At 43.3% G+C, this 15,548-nt stretch overlaps 1 pseudogene; it reads right to left on the reverse strand.

Annotated features, from left to right (window-relative positions):
• Positions 1 to 12,253: 12,253 nt before the first annotated feature.
• Positions 12,254 to 12,599, reverse strand: LOC101650998 (annotated as a pseudogene).
• Positions 12,600 to 15,548: the final 2,949 nt, after the last annotated feature.

The following is a 15,548-nucleotide window of genomic DNA, read 5'->3' on the forward strand; positions in this document are numbered from 1 at the left end:
GGGGAGGGAGGGGAAAAATGAGGACCTAATGCCGGGGGCTTAAGTGGAGGGGAAATGTTTTGAGAATGATGAGGGCAATGAATATACAAATGTGCTTTGCACAATTGATGTATATATGGATTATGATAAGAGTTGTATGAGCCCCTAATAAAATGATTTAAAAAAAGAAATAAAAGAAGAAAAAAAAGAAAAAAAAAACCCAAACCAGGCCATAGCAAGATCGGCTATCAGTGAGAACACAGTGATGGCATCAAAAAAGGAAACCAATTACCCATAGAAGAATAAATTAATTTAAAGGAAAACTTTTTAAACAGAAAGAAACACCTGGAAATAGATCAAGGTCTGATTTTTGATCTCTAGGTGTGTCCTTCAGTCAGGACCGATGGGGTACCATGCTCTGGCCCCCGAGTCTGTCCTTTGTATTCCTTCGGGGGCTCCCCGCTCTGCTCCCATGGTTGCTCTGCTGCATGCTTTTAGTGGTTTGCCAGACTGTAAATCTTTAAGGAAGTAAAAGGTTCCCTTTTCTTCCACAGGCAAGCAGGTGGGTTTGAACGGGTATTCTTGAGGTTAGCAGCCCACTTGTAACATGCTATGCCACCAGGGCTCCCTACTCAGGGGTCTAAACAGATTTTGTCAAATAACTATTTATTCAGTTTACTCACTGCCCCCTCTCGTACCTACCTGTGTTAGTCTGGATATAAATATTAACATTTCTCAGTACAGGTGTAAAGAGGACATTTAAAAATCAGTATATTTTTCTAGTGTCATTGATTTCAAACTGTGTCGTGTAACAACATGAAAAGTTACACAGCAGGCCCTTGGGCCCTTGAACGATGTTGGGGACTGGGGGTGGGTCTGCACAGTTGAAAATCCATATATAATTTGCAGCTGACCCTTGAACAACATAGGTCTGAACTGAGCATCCCATTTATACGGGCATATTTTCTTGCTTGGATGGTGTGAGTTCAAATGTTACAAGCGTCTGCATAAAACACCAAGGGTCACTCACCATCTCTCTGTGAGCTGTTGGTTTCGGCAGTCAGGGGATGGAAGTAGGAGGGACTAGCAAGTCCTGGACAGACAAACTGTTTAGGGTGTGTGTGTGGTGTTGAGCATCACACAGCATGGTCAGCAGATAGCACAACACTTCTGCTCACACAGCAGCAGCAGGAAAAAAGGTCCATGTATAGGTAGGCCCACACAAGTCAAAGCCATGCTGTTTTAGGTTCATATTTATACTTTACTGAGTAGGAAGATCACTCTGGTTAGACAAGTTGGTAAACATTAATAAAAAGATTTCTTTTTAAAAGCCAACAGACATATTATATTCCCCACGCTTGAAAAAAGTGTGATTTTTCTGAGCAAAGGAAGGAGCTGTGCAATGATTCTCCCCTGTAGGCTAAATCCTCTGCCTAACTGGGGGTCAAGCCAGTGCACAGTGTTGTGTAAAATGCAGAGTTCAGTATATATGCACAGCCAATGCCCTTTAATGTCATACAATCTACATCACCTTTTAAACTGTGTGGGATGAATGTTTCCTCATCAGTGTGACTTAAACCAAGAAGATAAAAACCAAATCCATTGATTCCAACTTCTAGCAACTTTACAGGACAGAGTCAAGCTGCACTATAGGGTTTTCAAGGCTACTCTCTTTATACAAGTGGATGGTCTCATCTTTCTTCTGAAGAGTGGCTGGTGGGTTTGAACCACTGACCTTTCAGTTAGCGGCTGAGTGCACCATCTGAGCAAATTAGACTACTGAAAAATTGGAAACTATATAACTGGTGAACAATACAGGAACTGGTGAACAATACAGGACAGTTTAATTGAACTATACTACAGTCATGTACCTTATCTTACTTATCTTAATGGATAAGAAGGTTGTCACTGGAGACAGTGCAAGACTTGTGCCCGATCTGACTCCACCACACCAGGACGAAACACTAAGGGCATGCAACAGAGCAATGAAGTCCCCAGGGAATACAAAAAACAGACTTTGGGGCCTGGGCATGGCACCCCATCAGACTTGACCGGAAAACACTCTTAAAGGTCAATAAACAGACCTGGAACTATTTATAGGCTTTTCTCTTTTTTTGTCATTGGTTTATTTTGTTGTTGTTTTGCTTTGTGTTGTTTTTGTGCTCATTATTGTCTCTGCATGTCTATCTAGATAAGATAGGCGGGATAAACAATTCAGAAGAGAAAACAATGGGAGCTACAGTTCTGTGGGGGCACAGGAGAGGGGGAGGTGGGAGAAAGGAAGGGGAATGTCAACCAACCCAGGGACAAGGGAACAACAAGTGAACTAAAATCGATGGACAGGAGGGTGTAGGATGACTGGTGGGGCTTAATCAAGGGCAATATAGTCATGAGGAATTACTGAAACCAGAGTAAATGCCAAACATGATAGTGGGGCAAGAAGAAAGTAAAAGGAAATAGAGGAAAGTACTAGGAGGTAAAGCACATTTATACAGGTCTAAATACAGGCATGTACATATGTAAATATATTTATATATAACAATAGGAAAATAGACCTATGTACATAAATTTATACGCGAAGTATTAAAGTAGCAGATAGATATTGGGCCTCTACTCAAATACTCCCTCAATGCAAGAACACTTTTTTCCAATAATCCAGCATTGTGTGATGCTCACCTTTCCTGACACAATCGCTGAAGACAAAATGGGTGCATAAGCAAATGAGGTGAAGAAAGCTGATGTGCCTGGCTATCAAAAGATACAGTGTCTGGGGTCTTAAAGGCCTGAAGATAAGCAAGACGTCATCTAGCTGAGAAGCAACAAAGCCCACATGGAAAAAGCACACCAGCCTGTGTGATCATGAGGTGCCAAAGGGATCAGTTAACAGGCATCAAAGACCCAAAAAATCATATCAATGTGTATGAGGGGGAGTGTGGAGTGGAGACCCAAAGCCCATCTGTAGACAATAGGAAGGGTCACAAGGAAGAGACGAGCCAGTCAGGATGCAGTATAGCACCAACGAAACATATAACTCTCCTCTAGTTCTTTAATGATGCCCCCCCCCCAACTATCATGACCTCAATTATACGTTGCAGGTCTGGCTGGACCATAGCATGTACACCAGTACAGATAAGAGCTGGAAACACAGGGAATTCAGGACAGATAAACCCCTCAGGACCAATAATGAGAGTAGCGATCCCAGGAGGGTAGGGATAAGGTGGAGACAAAACAATGATCTACATGTAACCCCTTCCCAGGGGGATAGACAACAGAAAAGTGGTTGAAGGAAGACAGCGGTTGGTTTAAGACATGGGAAAAACCCAATAATTTATAAATTATCAAGAGTTCATGAGGGAGGACGGGTGGGGGAGGGGGAATGAGCTGATACTAAGGGCTCAAGGAGAAAGAAAATATTTTGAAAATGATGATAGCAACAAATGTACAAATGTGCTTGACACAATGGATGGATGTATGGATTGTGATAAGAGCTTAAGAGCACAATAAAATGATTTTTTTAAAAAAAGGTTGTTGGTGATTTCATGACATGGATGATGTGTATAATGTATCAATTGAAGCCTAGCAGATTACATAATAGTAGGCAGAGTATGAACCCAGTATATTATGTACATAAACTGATGGAAGTTAGGAATATGATTTCTTTTAAAATCATTTTATTGGGGGTTTGTACAGCTCTTACCAGAATCCATATATCCATTCATTGTGTCAAGCACATTTATACATTTGTTGCCATCATCATTTAAAAAATATTTTCTACTTGGTATCAGCTCCTCATTTTTCCCTCCCTCCTCCACCCTCCCTCCCTCATGAATCCTTGATAATTTATAAATTATTATTTTTTCATGTCTTACGCTGACTGATGTCTCCCTTCCCCCACTTTTCTTTTGTCCATCCCCATAGGAGGGGGTTATATGTAGATCATTGTGATTGGTTCCCCCATTCTCCCCTCACTTTCCCCTTCCCCTCCTGATATTGCTACTCTCATTATTGGTCCTGAGGGGTTTATCTGTCCTGGATTCCCGGTGTTTCCAGTTCTTATCTGTACCAGTGTACATGTTCTGGTCCAGCAGAATTTTTAAGGTAGAATTTGGGTCATGATAGTGGGGTGGAGAGGAGGAAGCATTACAGAACTATATGATTTCTTTTTTATAACAATTTTTAAATTGTAAATGAAATGGGAATTCACATTTCAGATCATTGACTTTGTATAACAGTTTAAACCAATCAAATCCTCCAATAGTTTACCCTTCACTTGCACTTGTTTTCGCTTCGCCCTCTTGCGGACTATCTCTCATTCCATCCAAGTTAACACTTGCCCACAGTTTAGTGGCCAGATTCTACTCATTGCTTTATCTTTCTGCTGTTGGAATTATCCAAAGCCTGCTTCATTGGTTATGAAAATCTTTATCTTGTTTCCCCACCCCACCCCTGCTTTCTATCTATACTATTTGTTATTTTGTGATGGGATACTTTTACTCAGCATAACGTTCTCCAGTTCCATCCATGTCATTAAATGTTTCCTGGTTTCATCAATTTTTTTAGTGCTGCATAGTATTCCATTGTGTGTATGTACCAGGCAGAGTCTTTTGATCTATTCTTCTATTGATGGGAATTTATGATGCTTCCATCTTCTTGCCATTGTGAATAGTCCTGTGATGAACATGGGTGTGCATATGTCTGTTTGTGGTATGGTTTTTAAGGTTGTTAACAGTGCCCACTCCTGTGTTGTTTTTTTGTGGTAGTTTTCTATATGTTCTGTATTTTAAATAAGGGATATAGATCCACGTTACAATCAGGAAAAGAAAAGAGAGCAACTCTCTTCCTTGTCAATATTGTGTACTTGAATCGTGGTCTTCAAGGAGATATGTCTAACTCCTAACCCCCCACACTAGGGAATCGTGTCTTATTTGGAGCAAAGGCTCTTTGCAGACATCATTACGAATCTTGAGATAAGATCAATTTGGGCTCCAAATCCAGTGACTAGTGTACTTATAAGAGGCAACAGATGAGAAGACACAAGCATGAAGGAGAAGGTCATGTGAAAGCGGATGCATAGATTGGAGTGATGCAACACAAGCCAAGGAATGCTTACAGCCACCAGAGGTTAGAAGAAACCAAGTGTGAATCCCTAGAGCAGTGGTTCTCAATTTTCCTAATGCTGTGACCCTTTCATACAATTCCTCATGTTGTGGTGACCCTCCAACCATAAATTATTTTCCTTGCTACTTCATCACTGGAATTTTGCTACTTTTATGAATTGGGCAATCCCTGTGAAATGGTCATTTGACCCCCGAAGGGGTCGGACCCACAGGTTGAGAACTGTTGCTCTAGAGCATCAGAGAGAGTGTGACCCTGCTGACACCTTGATTTCAGGTGTCAGGTCTCCAGAGCTGTGAACGAATACATTTCTGGTGTTCCAAGTCCCAAGGTTGTGTCCATTTGTTACAGCGGCACTATGAAACACATCCACACTGCACCAGCCATGCTGTCCTTTGGCTATTCATTCTATAGACAGCTGAGTAGGATCTTCACTGTGGCTCTCTTTAGCGTCACTTCACTGTCCTCAATGAACCATGCTGAGCTCTTTAGGCAGCTCACTGTCCATTTCAAACTTGTGGTCCTCCTTCCCCTGCTCCTCTTCTCTTTGCTCTCATTTGCACAACCTTTCTGTTGATCACTGCAGACTACATGTATTATATGGTTTAGCCTGAGAGCATGCCCTCCAGTTTTCTTTGGCAACTCAGCATTTTTTCACTTGACACATTTACAAAGGGGCCTTAATGGCCACCTATGACTGCTGTACTGTCAACGAAGAGCCAGTGACTCCCCCATCATCTGTCTTTAAAATCCTGAGAGAGACTCCCAAATACCCTGGACCCAGCCTACTTGAGGTATAGGTTATGATTTTGTTGAAGAGAAGGAGACATTCTTTCTAGCAGCCTTGCCAAGGTCCCATGGAGAGGCTTCTCACACCGCAGAGGGAAAGAATTTGCAGATATCTCTGTTGTTCCTATTTGCCAAGGAAGAAAAGAGGAGAAGGCTCCCTGATGACTTTATCTACCACCTTGGACTCATCTCCCACCAGTCACAGGTCATTCCTTACTCCCATGCCATTGTCCCATCCTCTGCTCCACTGTGTTAGTCTGGGTAGACTAGAGAAACAAATCCATGGACACGAATGTGTATAAGAAAGAATTTTATATACAAGAGGAATTGAACATTGAGAAAACAGCTCAACCCAGTCCAGTCTAAGGCCATAGTCTGATATTAGCCCATGTGTCTGATACCAATCTATAAAGTCCTCTTCAGACTCACGAAACCATGCAATGAAACCAAATGCAAGACAATCACAAGCCAGTGGGTACAAACTCTTTGGGTCCAGTGGCGTTGTAAGTATCTCAGTGCTGGCTGGGGTCTCTCTGTGGCTTCTCCGGCTTCTGAGGTCTGGTTGCGTCCACGTGGCTTGTCTTCTGCAATGTCTCCCAGGGAGTAGCAGAGAGAGAGAGGTGTCTTCTGCTTCCAAGGAGGAAGTACCAGATTTCCCAGAATTCTCAGGAGAAGGCCATCCCCACACAGAAGTATCATTGGCTATCTCCAGATTGATGGCCTAGACTCTACCCCCTACACTCTTAATCCTTAAATTGACACCAGATTAGGTGACTACCACATCTACCCACAACAATGGCCTCCTCCACCCTGGCCCTCTTTGCCTGACTTACTCCATTCCTGTTCTCAATAATCCTTTCCACGTGGTTTAAGCATCACCTCTTTGAGGCCTTTCCTGACGTCTTCTCAGCATAGGTCATATCTGGCCTGGTCTCACCTCCACAGCCCTGCTCTGCTCACAATGCCAGCAAGTGGTTTCTTAGATGAGATGGGACATTTCAAATGCATGTTCCATGATGAGCTGGTTTCCACAAGAGAAAGGGGAGAGAAAATGAAACGAACTCTCCTGGGCAAGAAATATTGTCCATGGCTGATTAATCGCTGTAAAGAAAGCCTATGAACAAGCCGCTGCCGTGGAAAACTTTGATCTGCTGCCCCATCCAATCAATCTTCAGAATTCCCTGAGCAAAGCTCTCACTCGGTCGTCTAAAGAAAAAGAAGCCAGAAGTTGATGAGAACGAGTTCTAGAGGGGCTCCCCAAATTGGAGGGTGAGGTGGGAAAATGCTTGATTTGAATGATCAATTTAAAAGAAGCAATCTCTTTGGCTCTGGGAGTAACTTGGGAAAGCCAACTGAGAGATTCCCTGCCCTTAGCCCAGAGTTGGTGTTTTCTCTCAGCACTCTGGCCATTTTGTTCAGGACCAGTGAAGAGAGAAAGAGACCCAGTGTTTTCACACCAGAACTGGATGAGTGTCCTGCAGCCATTTGCACAAGGCCTTCTTATCACCCATCTCAGAAGCCTAAAAGCATGGCAGGATTTTCAGCCAGTCAGAATAGGACAAAGCAGATAACGCTTTCTCTTTCCATCCCAGAACAAGTACCAACAAGGAGCTGGATGCTGGGTGGTGATAAGGATGCCACACACGGCAGAGATCAATGTGAAGTCTCTCTGTGTTCAATAAACAGTGTGGCACCAGAGGAGATATTGCTAAGACACCAGTCAACTTTAGACCTGTTTTCCCTCTACTACAGGACCCAACATTTCAGGGCTAATTGATGGCGGGTGGTATGCTCTGACATATGCAAGATACAGTGTAATTGTTGATAGCTGCACTACAATTGGTAGGTTGGCTTTCTGATCCATGATGACCCCATATACAATGGAATTCAATGTTGCCTGGTCCTGTGTCATCCTATGATGGGCTGTGGATTGGGTTGTTAGGCTACATAAGGTTTTCATTAGCTGATTTTGGGAAGTAGACCTTTTTTTCAAGTCTATCTGGAAGCTCCATTGGAATGTCCATCAGGGCAACATGCATGCCCCTTGACAGATGAGCGGTGTACAGGTAGCTAGGAATCAAATTCGAGTCTCCCTTATGGAAGGCAGCAATTCCACATCTGTCTCACAATGCCAATCCGCACCCCCAGAAGCCATAGCATACATGCAAAAGTAAGACGAAAGGAGATTTTTGCTGCCACCAGACTTGAGTACATGTGAAAGCAGTCCCATAGTTGTAACGTCCCTCACAGAATGCAATGCAATGTAATTCTTTTCTTCCTAAGCATAAGGTCCTGGGGCTAAGCCCCATGGTGTCTTGGAACTGCGTGGAAGAAGAATACAATTTATAACTAGGAAAGAAAGCAGGAGGGTAAGAAGCACAAGATTGAGCAACCAGTTCACCACACGGGAAGTGTAGTACTGGCTGGAAACCAGATAAGCTAAGGGAGCAAGCAGAAAAGGGAACAAAATACCAGGGGCTGGAGCTGGTGCCAAGAGTAATTTCACCAGCATAGCCTTTCTCTGCATGGCCTGGCATGCTTCCTGGGGGAAGGGGTATGTTATTGAAGCTCCAGAACAGCTGTTGCCCTCATTTCCTGGCCCAATTCACTTAGGCTGACAACCATAAAGTAGTGTGTCTTTCAAGATGAGGATAGGAGTAGTTGCCCCTGTCAAGTGCAGTACCTCTGTCAAAGGGTTAATGGGAGGTTTCATTAGATAATGTCCTTTGTGAACCCTGGATCCCACACACGTCCATTCAGCAACTATTGACTGGGTTGATATTCTGTGATAGGCACAATAATTAAAGTGAAGAGGGCATAGAGATGAATATTCTATTCCATGTTCTCCGTAAGTACAAAATGTCTCATGGTGATAATACAGACATAGGGAAAGATGGGCAAAGGTAGGTCAACCCGTAGGTAGGTCAATAAGGGGAGTGACAGGAAATAAGGAGGAAAAGGGTATGTTGTGGTCGAGCAATTCTTCTGGGGAACACTTTTTTGATAGCTTGGTGATGAATATCTTTAAAGCGTGGAGGGTAGTTTGGCCACTACAGTGATCTAGGTAGAAATGATAATATGGGTCTGCATAATGGTGGGGGCAATGGGAACAGCATGGAAGTAGATAGGATTGCTGGGCGCGTTCAAGTACTGAATAGGACCTAATTTAACAACTGTTGGAATGCTGATAATACACTCAGTGCCATCGAGTCAGTGCAGACTCATAGCGACCCCTGTGGGTTTCTGAGACTGTAACTACTTACGGGAGCAGAAAGCCCAGTCTTTCTCCTGTGGAGTTCTGGTGGTTTCCAGCTGCCTACTATCTGGATCACAGACCAAGCGTAACCACTCCACCACTGTTAATAATAAATACAAGGGAAACCAAGATAGCAGCAAGGTTGCAAGCCAGGATGAGTAGATAGGAGTCATTCTTAGAAATAGAGAAATCTACTGGAGATAATTATTTGAAAGGGGGAAAAGTTACTTGATTTTGATTATGATGAGTTTGAGGTACTGGTGAGACTTCTGAATGCATTGAAAATGTGGAACAAATCCAGGGTAGATTCTACAGCAATAGATTCCCATAGAGCCTTATGTGCTCCCTATCTGACACTTACCAGCTTCCCTTTCAGGTACTTGTGTATTGAGCTTCTGTTAGCTCTGTATGGAGAGGGCCAATGCTTGTGTATTTAATATGTAATATGTAACTGAGAAATCATTGACAGAAGTAGTTCAATTCTGTCCTATAGTGTGGCTATGAGTTGGAATCAACTCGATGGCAGTGAGTTTGGTTTTTAGTCTGGTTATTCAGAGAAGTGATCATTATTGCCATTGAATGGAAGAAATAAACAAGGGAGAGAAGGTATTATAGAGAAAAGAATAGAGGAATAAAGGGGAAAAGGCTCAAAGGGTTACTTCTACCGTGGATGAAGGAAGACAGGAAAGAATAAAAAGGAACAAGATATTGGATGGAGAAGTAGAAGAAGAATCACAGCCATATCAGGTCGTGACAACTAAGAGGAGACAATCTGAAGGAAGGGTGTGACATGACAAGGAATTTGTAGAACAGAGCCTGGGTGGTTTTGCAGATGGGAAATCCTGAGAGTCTTACTGGGCCTATGAGACAGTGCCTTCAATAGTGCTTAGTGGATAGAAAACCAGGATAAAAGTTGATGAGTAAATGAGAATTGAAGAAGTAGAAGATATGGACATCTATCCATAGCCAAATATGTCTGGGGAGTGGTTGGCTTCCTCGGGGTCTCCAGGAAGCCCAGAGAAATACATATTCCTAGGCCTTAACCCCAGAACCATATTCTGCTTTATCCTATCAGGGACCTAGACATTTAGCTTCTTAAAAGGAACTCAAGATATTTTTTATGCGCAGTTAGATCTGAGAGTGATTGGCTAGAAATTTGGGTTCTATTAGTGAAGCAATGTTTCTGTAACAAATATCTCCCAAACTTCAGTGATTGAATCCAATGACAGTTGATTACTTCCCTCGACTGGATGATTGTCACAGGGCAATCCATGGGAGAAAACTCTGACGCAGACTGGCAGAGGTTTCAACCTTCCTGTAGCTGGGCCTTCGGAGGCCTGCAGTCTCTTAAGTTGTTGCATCAGCAAGAAGAGTGCATGGACATTCGTCTGCAGCACCTCTGACCTTCTGCCCCAGAGTGGTACGCTATCTCTGCTCACAGTATTTTGACCAGAACTAGTCACATGGACCCACTGAACTGCAAGGATGCTGGGAAAAAGAAACTTTCCTGCACGCCAGAAAGCAGGAGAACCAGATACGGGCGAAGATGAGTCTCGGATGCCTACCAGGGGAGTAGAGCATCAGAGAAGCATGTGTGAGAACTGAGCAAGTGTGTAGGCCAAGAGAAAGGATCTAGAGGAAGAGGAATGAGAAATATATAAGGAGGAGGACAAAATCAATGAAGAATTAACAGGGTGAAGAGGGGCAGTGGTGGTTCTCAGGGAGCACTCTCTCCTTCCATGAGAAGACCTGGGTTCCGTTCCCAGCCAACGCACATCATGCCACCCATAGACACCACCCGTCTCTCAGTGGAGGCTTGTATGTTGCTTTGATGATGAACAGGTTTAAGCGGAGCCTTTGGAATAGGACAGATGAGGAAGAAACATCTGATGATTTACTTCTAAAAATCAGTCATTGAAAGCCCTGTGGGTTCCAGTAGTTCAATCCCAGTGTTCCTGGGGTCACCGGGACCTAATGGCAGCTGAAAACCACCACCACAGGGTGAATGAAATCCCAGAACAATGAGCGCAAAGGCATCAAGTGGGGTGAGTTTAACCTTAGAAAGGAGGGAGTACATTTCTTTTGTTGTTGTTTTTCCAGTGAAATGTGGACAAGAGAGTGGAGTCTCTACAAGACTCCATGGTACTGAATAATCCTCCTCATCGCCCTTAGCAAGATCATTTTGAACTGTGACCTGTCCTTCCTTTCTCCTTTCCAGATTTCTATTCCCAATCCTTTCATATGAGTCCCGTCAGTTTCAACACTTCCACAATTAACCAAAGACAGTTGGTCAACATGATTGAATGAACAGGGCATTCAAGAGTCAATTGCATCTCTGTGACCGGAAAAGAAAAGTTCAGAGTTGAATCAGAGTAGATTCTGCAGGGTCCTCTTCGGGTTAGCAATTTGAAGGTGATCCTCATGGAGCTGCACCTTCTCGAGAATGTTCTCAAATGCCAGCCCTCCTGTCTGTTAGAACAGTACTGTGAATTAAATACTGAGTTACCCTCGTGGGTTTGAAAAAAGAAAGAAAACTTCATTCTGACTCATAGCGACTCCATGTGTGTGAGCGTAGGATTGTGCTGCACGGAGTTTTCTGTGACTGATTTTTCAGAAGTCAGTCTCCAGGAATCTCTTCTGATGCACATCCAAGTGGACTCAATCCTCCAACTATTTGGTGAGTACCCGAGTGTGTTAACCATCGGCACCCCCAAGGACTCCCGGTACTCGGTTAGGGAAATGGTGAGGCTATTGCTTCTGCTGAACTTACAACTGAGATGAGAAGGGATTCTAGATTCTCAAGGGAACTTAAGGTAGGGCCATACTAACCTGAATGAAGTGAGTAAAACAATGATTTCTATGACATTTATAAGCCTACATCAGAGGCTGAGTCTCCAATTCTATTCTTCCTTATGGCATGCCTACTTCCCTCATCTCACAGCTGAGCTACCTGTCCTTTTGTTTTATCCTTTTGGGACATGGAAGGTGACTGAACACACTTTCTATACATCAAGACCATTATTATAAGATTTCATTTTTCTTTTTAGCAAAAGCCCTGGGCACTTATTCTTGCAGATACACTGGGCAGGGCTTCCCCGGGTGGTGGTGTGGGCCCTACTCACCAGTGATGAGCGGGATCCGCAGCACCGTGATGACCGAGTCCCCTCGCAGGAACATCTTGGAGATGTAGCGGTCCTTGTTGATGGGGCTTGGACTTCTTCTTGCCCGTGCCACTCTTGGGGACCTCGGTCCTCATCTCCTTCGTGTTCTCCAGCACCATGCTGCAGTGCCTGTCGAAGGCCTTCACACAGCCCAGGAGCTTCTTGTTGTTGCGACAGTTGATGAGCACCTGAGTGTTGTTGTTGACGGACTGCGAGAGCACAGACAGGGGCCCCGTGTTGAACTCCTCCTTCTCTGGCTTCTGCAGCTTCTTGGGGGTCATTGCGCTCTTGGACTTGTTGAGGAGTCTCCTGGTGCTGGCTGTGTTCTCAGATCAAGCATGTCTCCTCCATGCTGCTTTTGCGTCTCCAATCCTATATTTAAGGGCCATCCCCCCCACCCCTTTCCTAAAAAAATGTGTCAAGTGGATAATTTGTGCCAATCATTGGGGTTTTGACATTAATAAGTTGACAAGACAATCCTTGCCTTGGAAGAACTCATTGTGTATGTGTGCATAGATAGGGAATACATGTGCATAGCTGTGAGTCCTGGTGGCACGCTGTTAATGCTGGGCCAACAGCTGAGAGAGTGGTGGTTCCAATCCACCTAGGGACTCTGTAGGAAAAAAATACCTGGCATCTGCTCCCATAAAGATTCCGAACCAAACCAAATTCACTGCCACCTGGAGTCAACTCTGACATATGGGAACCCTATGAGCCCTAGTGGTTCCATGTTGGGCTGCTAACCACAAGGTTAGCAGTTCAAAACCACCAGCTGCTCCAAGAAAGAAAGATGAGGCTTTTTACTCCTGGAAAGATTTATAATCTCAGAAATCCATAGGGGTAACTCTACCCTGTCTTATAGGGCCCCTATGAGCCATAAAGATTATAGCCTAAGAAATCCTATGGGGCAGTTCTACTCTGTCACACGGGATTTGTATTGGTCAGAATCAACTCAGTTGCATTTAACAACAATCTACCTATAGATAGAGATGCATGTCTTCCATGAAGTGACTCGTGGATTTGAATGGCCAGTCGTTAATTTAGCAGCAAGAGTTTAAACTGAACCAAAATGTGTGTGTGTGTGTGTGTGTGTGTGTAAGAGAGTTTCAGAAAGGTCATAGAAAAATGGAATTGAAAGATAATGGAATTTTTTATGTGACTTCATGTGCGTGTGTTTTCTTTTCTATCTTTATCTCTCCATCTCTATTTGTCTATCTGTTTGTCTGTCTAACTGTCCACCAAGCACACATTATATTCTGGCTCCTTCTTTCCAGGGTCGTTGGCCTGGAACAATGGAGCACATGGGAAAAAAGGAATAATTTGTTGGGTTCTTTTTGCTTGCAGCCCTCAGGGAAAGCTGCACCCATGTCGTAGAGCAGAGTGGCAGAAGCCCTTGTGGATCCTCTCTGACCATGGACCAGGGATATGAACAGCTTTGTTATTATGCAGAACATATTGGAAAGTGGATTGCTGATGAAGCAGTTAGGTTAAAATTTAGCACTATCATTTGATCTCCCTTATGATCCATTTAAATTTGTTCTCGTTTGTACTATTGTGGTAGTTACACAATTTCATGTCAACTTGTTACACAGAATGATGGGGTGGAGTCTAACCTGTCAATCAGGTTATATGATCCCTCCCTGTGGGTGTGGCCTTCTCATGAGGATTCTGGGAACTCTCTCTCTCTTTCTTGATTCTGCCATCAGAAGAGGCGGGACACTCTCTCTCTCTGCTTCACCTTCCTGTTAAAGAGCCACATGGAGCCACGCTGAAGGCAGCCAGAACTCTGGAGATGCTTCCACTGCCACTGGATCCTCAGGACTTTCTACTTACCAGCCTGTGATTGTCCTGCATTTGGCATCATTGCATGTGCTGCATGAGTCAAAGAAGAATTTATCGACTAGTATCAGACATATGGGCTAATATCAGATCTATTATAGGCCTGATCTGGACTAGGCTTGGATGTTTTCTTAATGTAAAATTAATCTTTGATATAAGCTCTCTCTTACACACATATGAGTGTCTCTGGATTTGTTTCTCTAGTCTCCCTAGACTACTACAACTATTTTCTTCTTTCTTTTCAGGTGAGGTTTTAATCTGTTTTACTTTGTTACTGCTGTTAGTTTCTGTTTTTTAAGGTTTTTCTGGATAGGTAAATCCTGGATAGATAAATCTATTCACAGAAACAGGATTAAAGGTTTCTTAGGGATATGGAGGGAGATTTGGGGGGAAAGGGGGAGCTTATAACAATGAATACAAGAAAGAAGAAAATGTTCTCAAATTCTGGAAGTGATTGTACAATCCTTGTTGATGTGGTTGAACATTTAATTGTATGATATGTGGATTATGTGAAAATAAAACTGTTTTAGAAAAAAGTAAAGTGCTTGAGAGGTAAGGAAATTTGAAAATAGGGAATCACAAAGTCCAGAGGAATCTAAAACAGTGATTCAATAAAACAGTTTAGAGAGTTTGTATAAGAAAATGCAAGTAACCTTAGGAAAAATTCAGTGATTGGTGGCTTTTAGGTAATGGTTACAAAATTGGGAAAGAGTATATCTGATTGGTAGGAGATTACATGTTTTTAAAGTTTTTTTTTCCCCCAAAGTTACATAGCAATGCTTAAATTGGGCACCACTGACTTTGAACTTATTATAAGATCCTTCTTGGATGAATGCAGAGAGGACATGGGTTTCTTTTGAATAAGCACCTGTCCTGAAATTGTTTTGGAGCAGACTTCTTAAGCAGCAAGCAAAACCACATTGTTTTCTGAAATTGTTGAGCAAGTACTTGTCTTAAGGTACACTGGGGAATAAACAGGAGTGACAGATTACATTCCTGATGTGGAGGTTACTTTGGGTTCAAAATGGCGTATTAGTCTCAGACCTTAGCATAGCTACCATCTCATGTTCCAAGTCCTATGTTAAATTGGGATGCTTCTTGTGGCAGTTACATAATCTCCTGTCAACTTGCAAAGGGGTGGAGTCTAGCCTGCCAATCAGGTCATAGCCAATGAGGCCTCTGTGTGGGCATGGACTTCTCCTGAGGTTTCTGGGAACGCCTGTCTTCCTCCCTAGAGGTGGGACACACATTCTCTCTGTGAGACATTCCTGTTGACAAGCCACATGGAGCTATGCTGATGGAGCCAGAGCCCTGGAGCTGGAGGTGAGCCACAATGAGACCTATACCAGCACTGAGATGCTTCCACCGCCATTGGATCCATGAGACTTTCCACCCACTGGCCTGTTAAC

Source organism: Echinops telfairi, unplaced genomic scaffold, assembly GCF_000313985.2.
Source record: "Echinops telfairi isolate 266 unplaced genomic scaffold, ASM31398v2 ScPeMD7_20;HRSCAF=75, whole genome shotgun sequence".
Classification (NCBI taxonomy): Eukaryota; Metazoa; Chordata; class Mammalia; order Afrosoricida; family Tenrecidae; genus Echinops; species Echinops telfairi.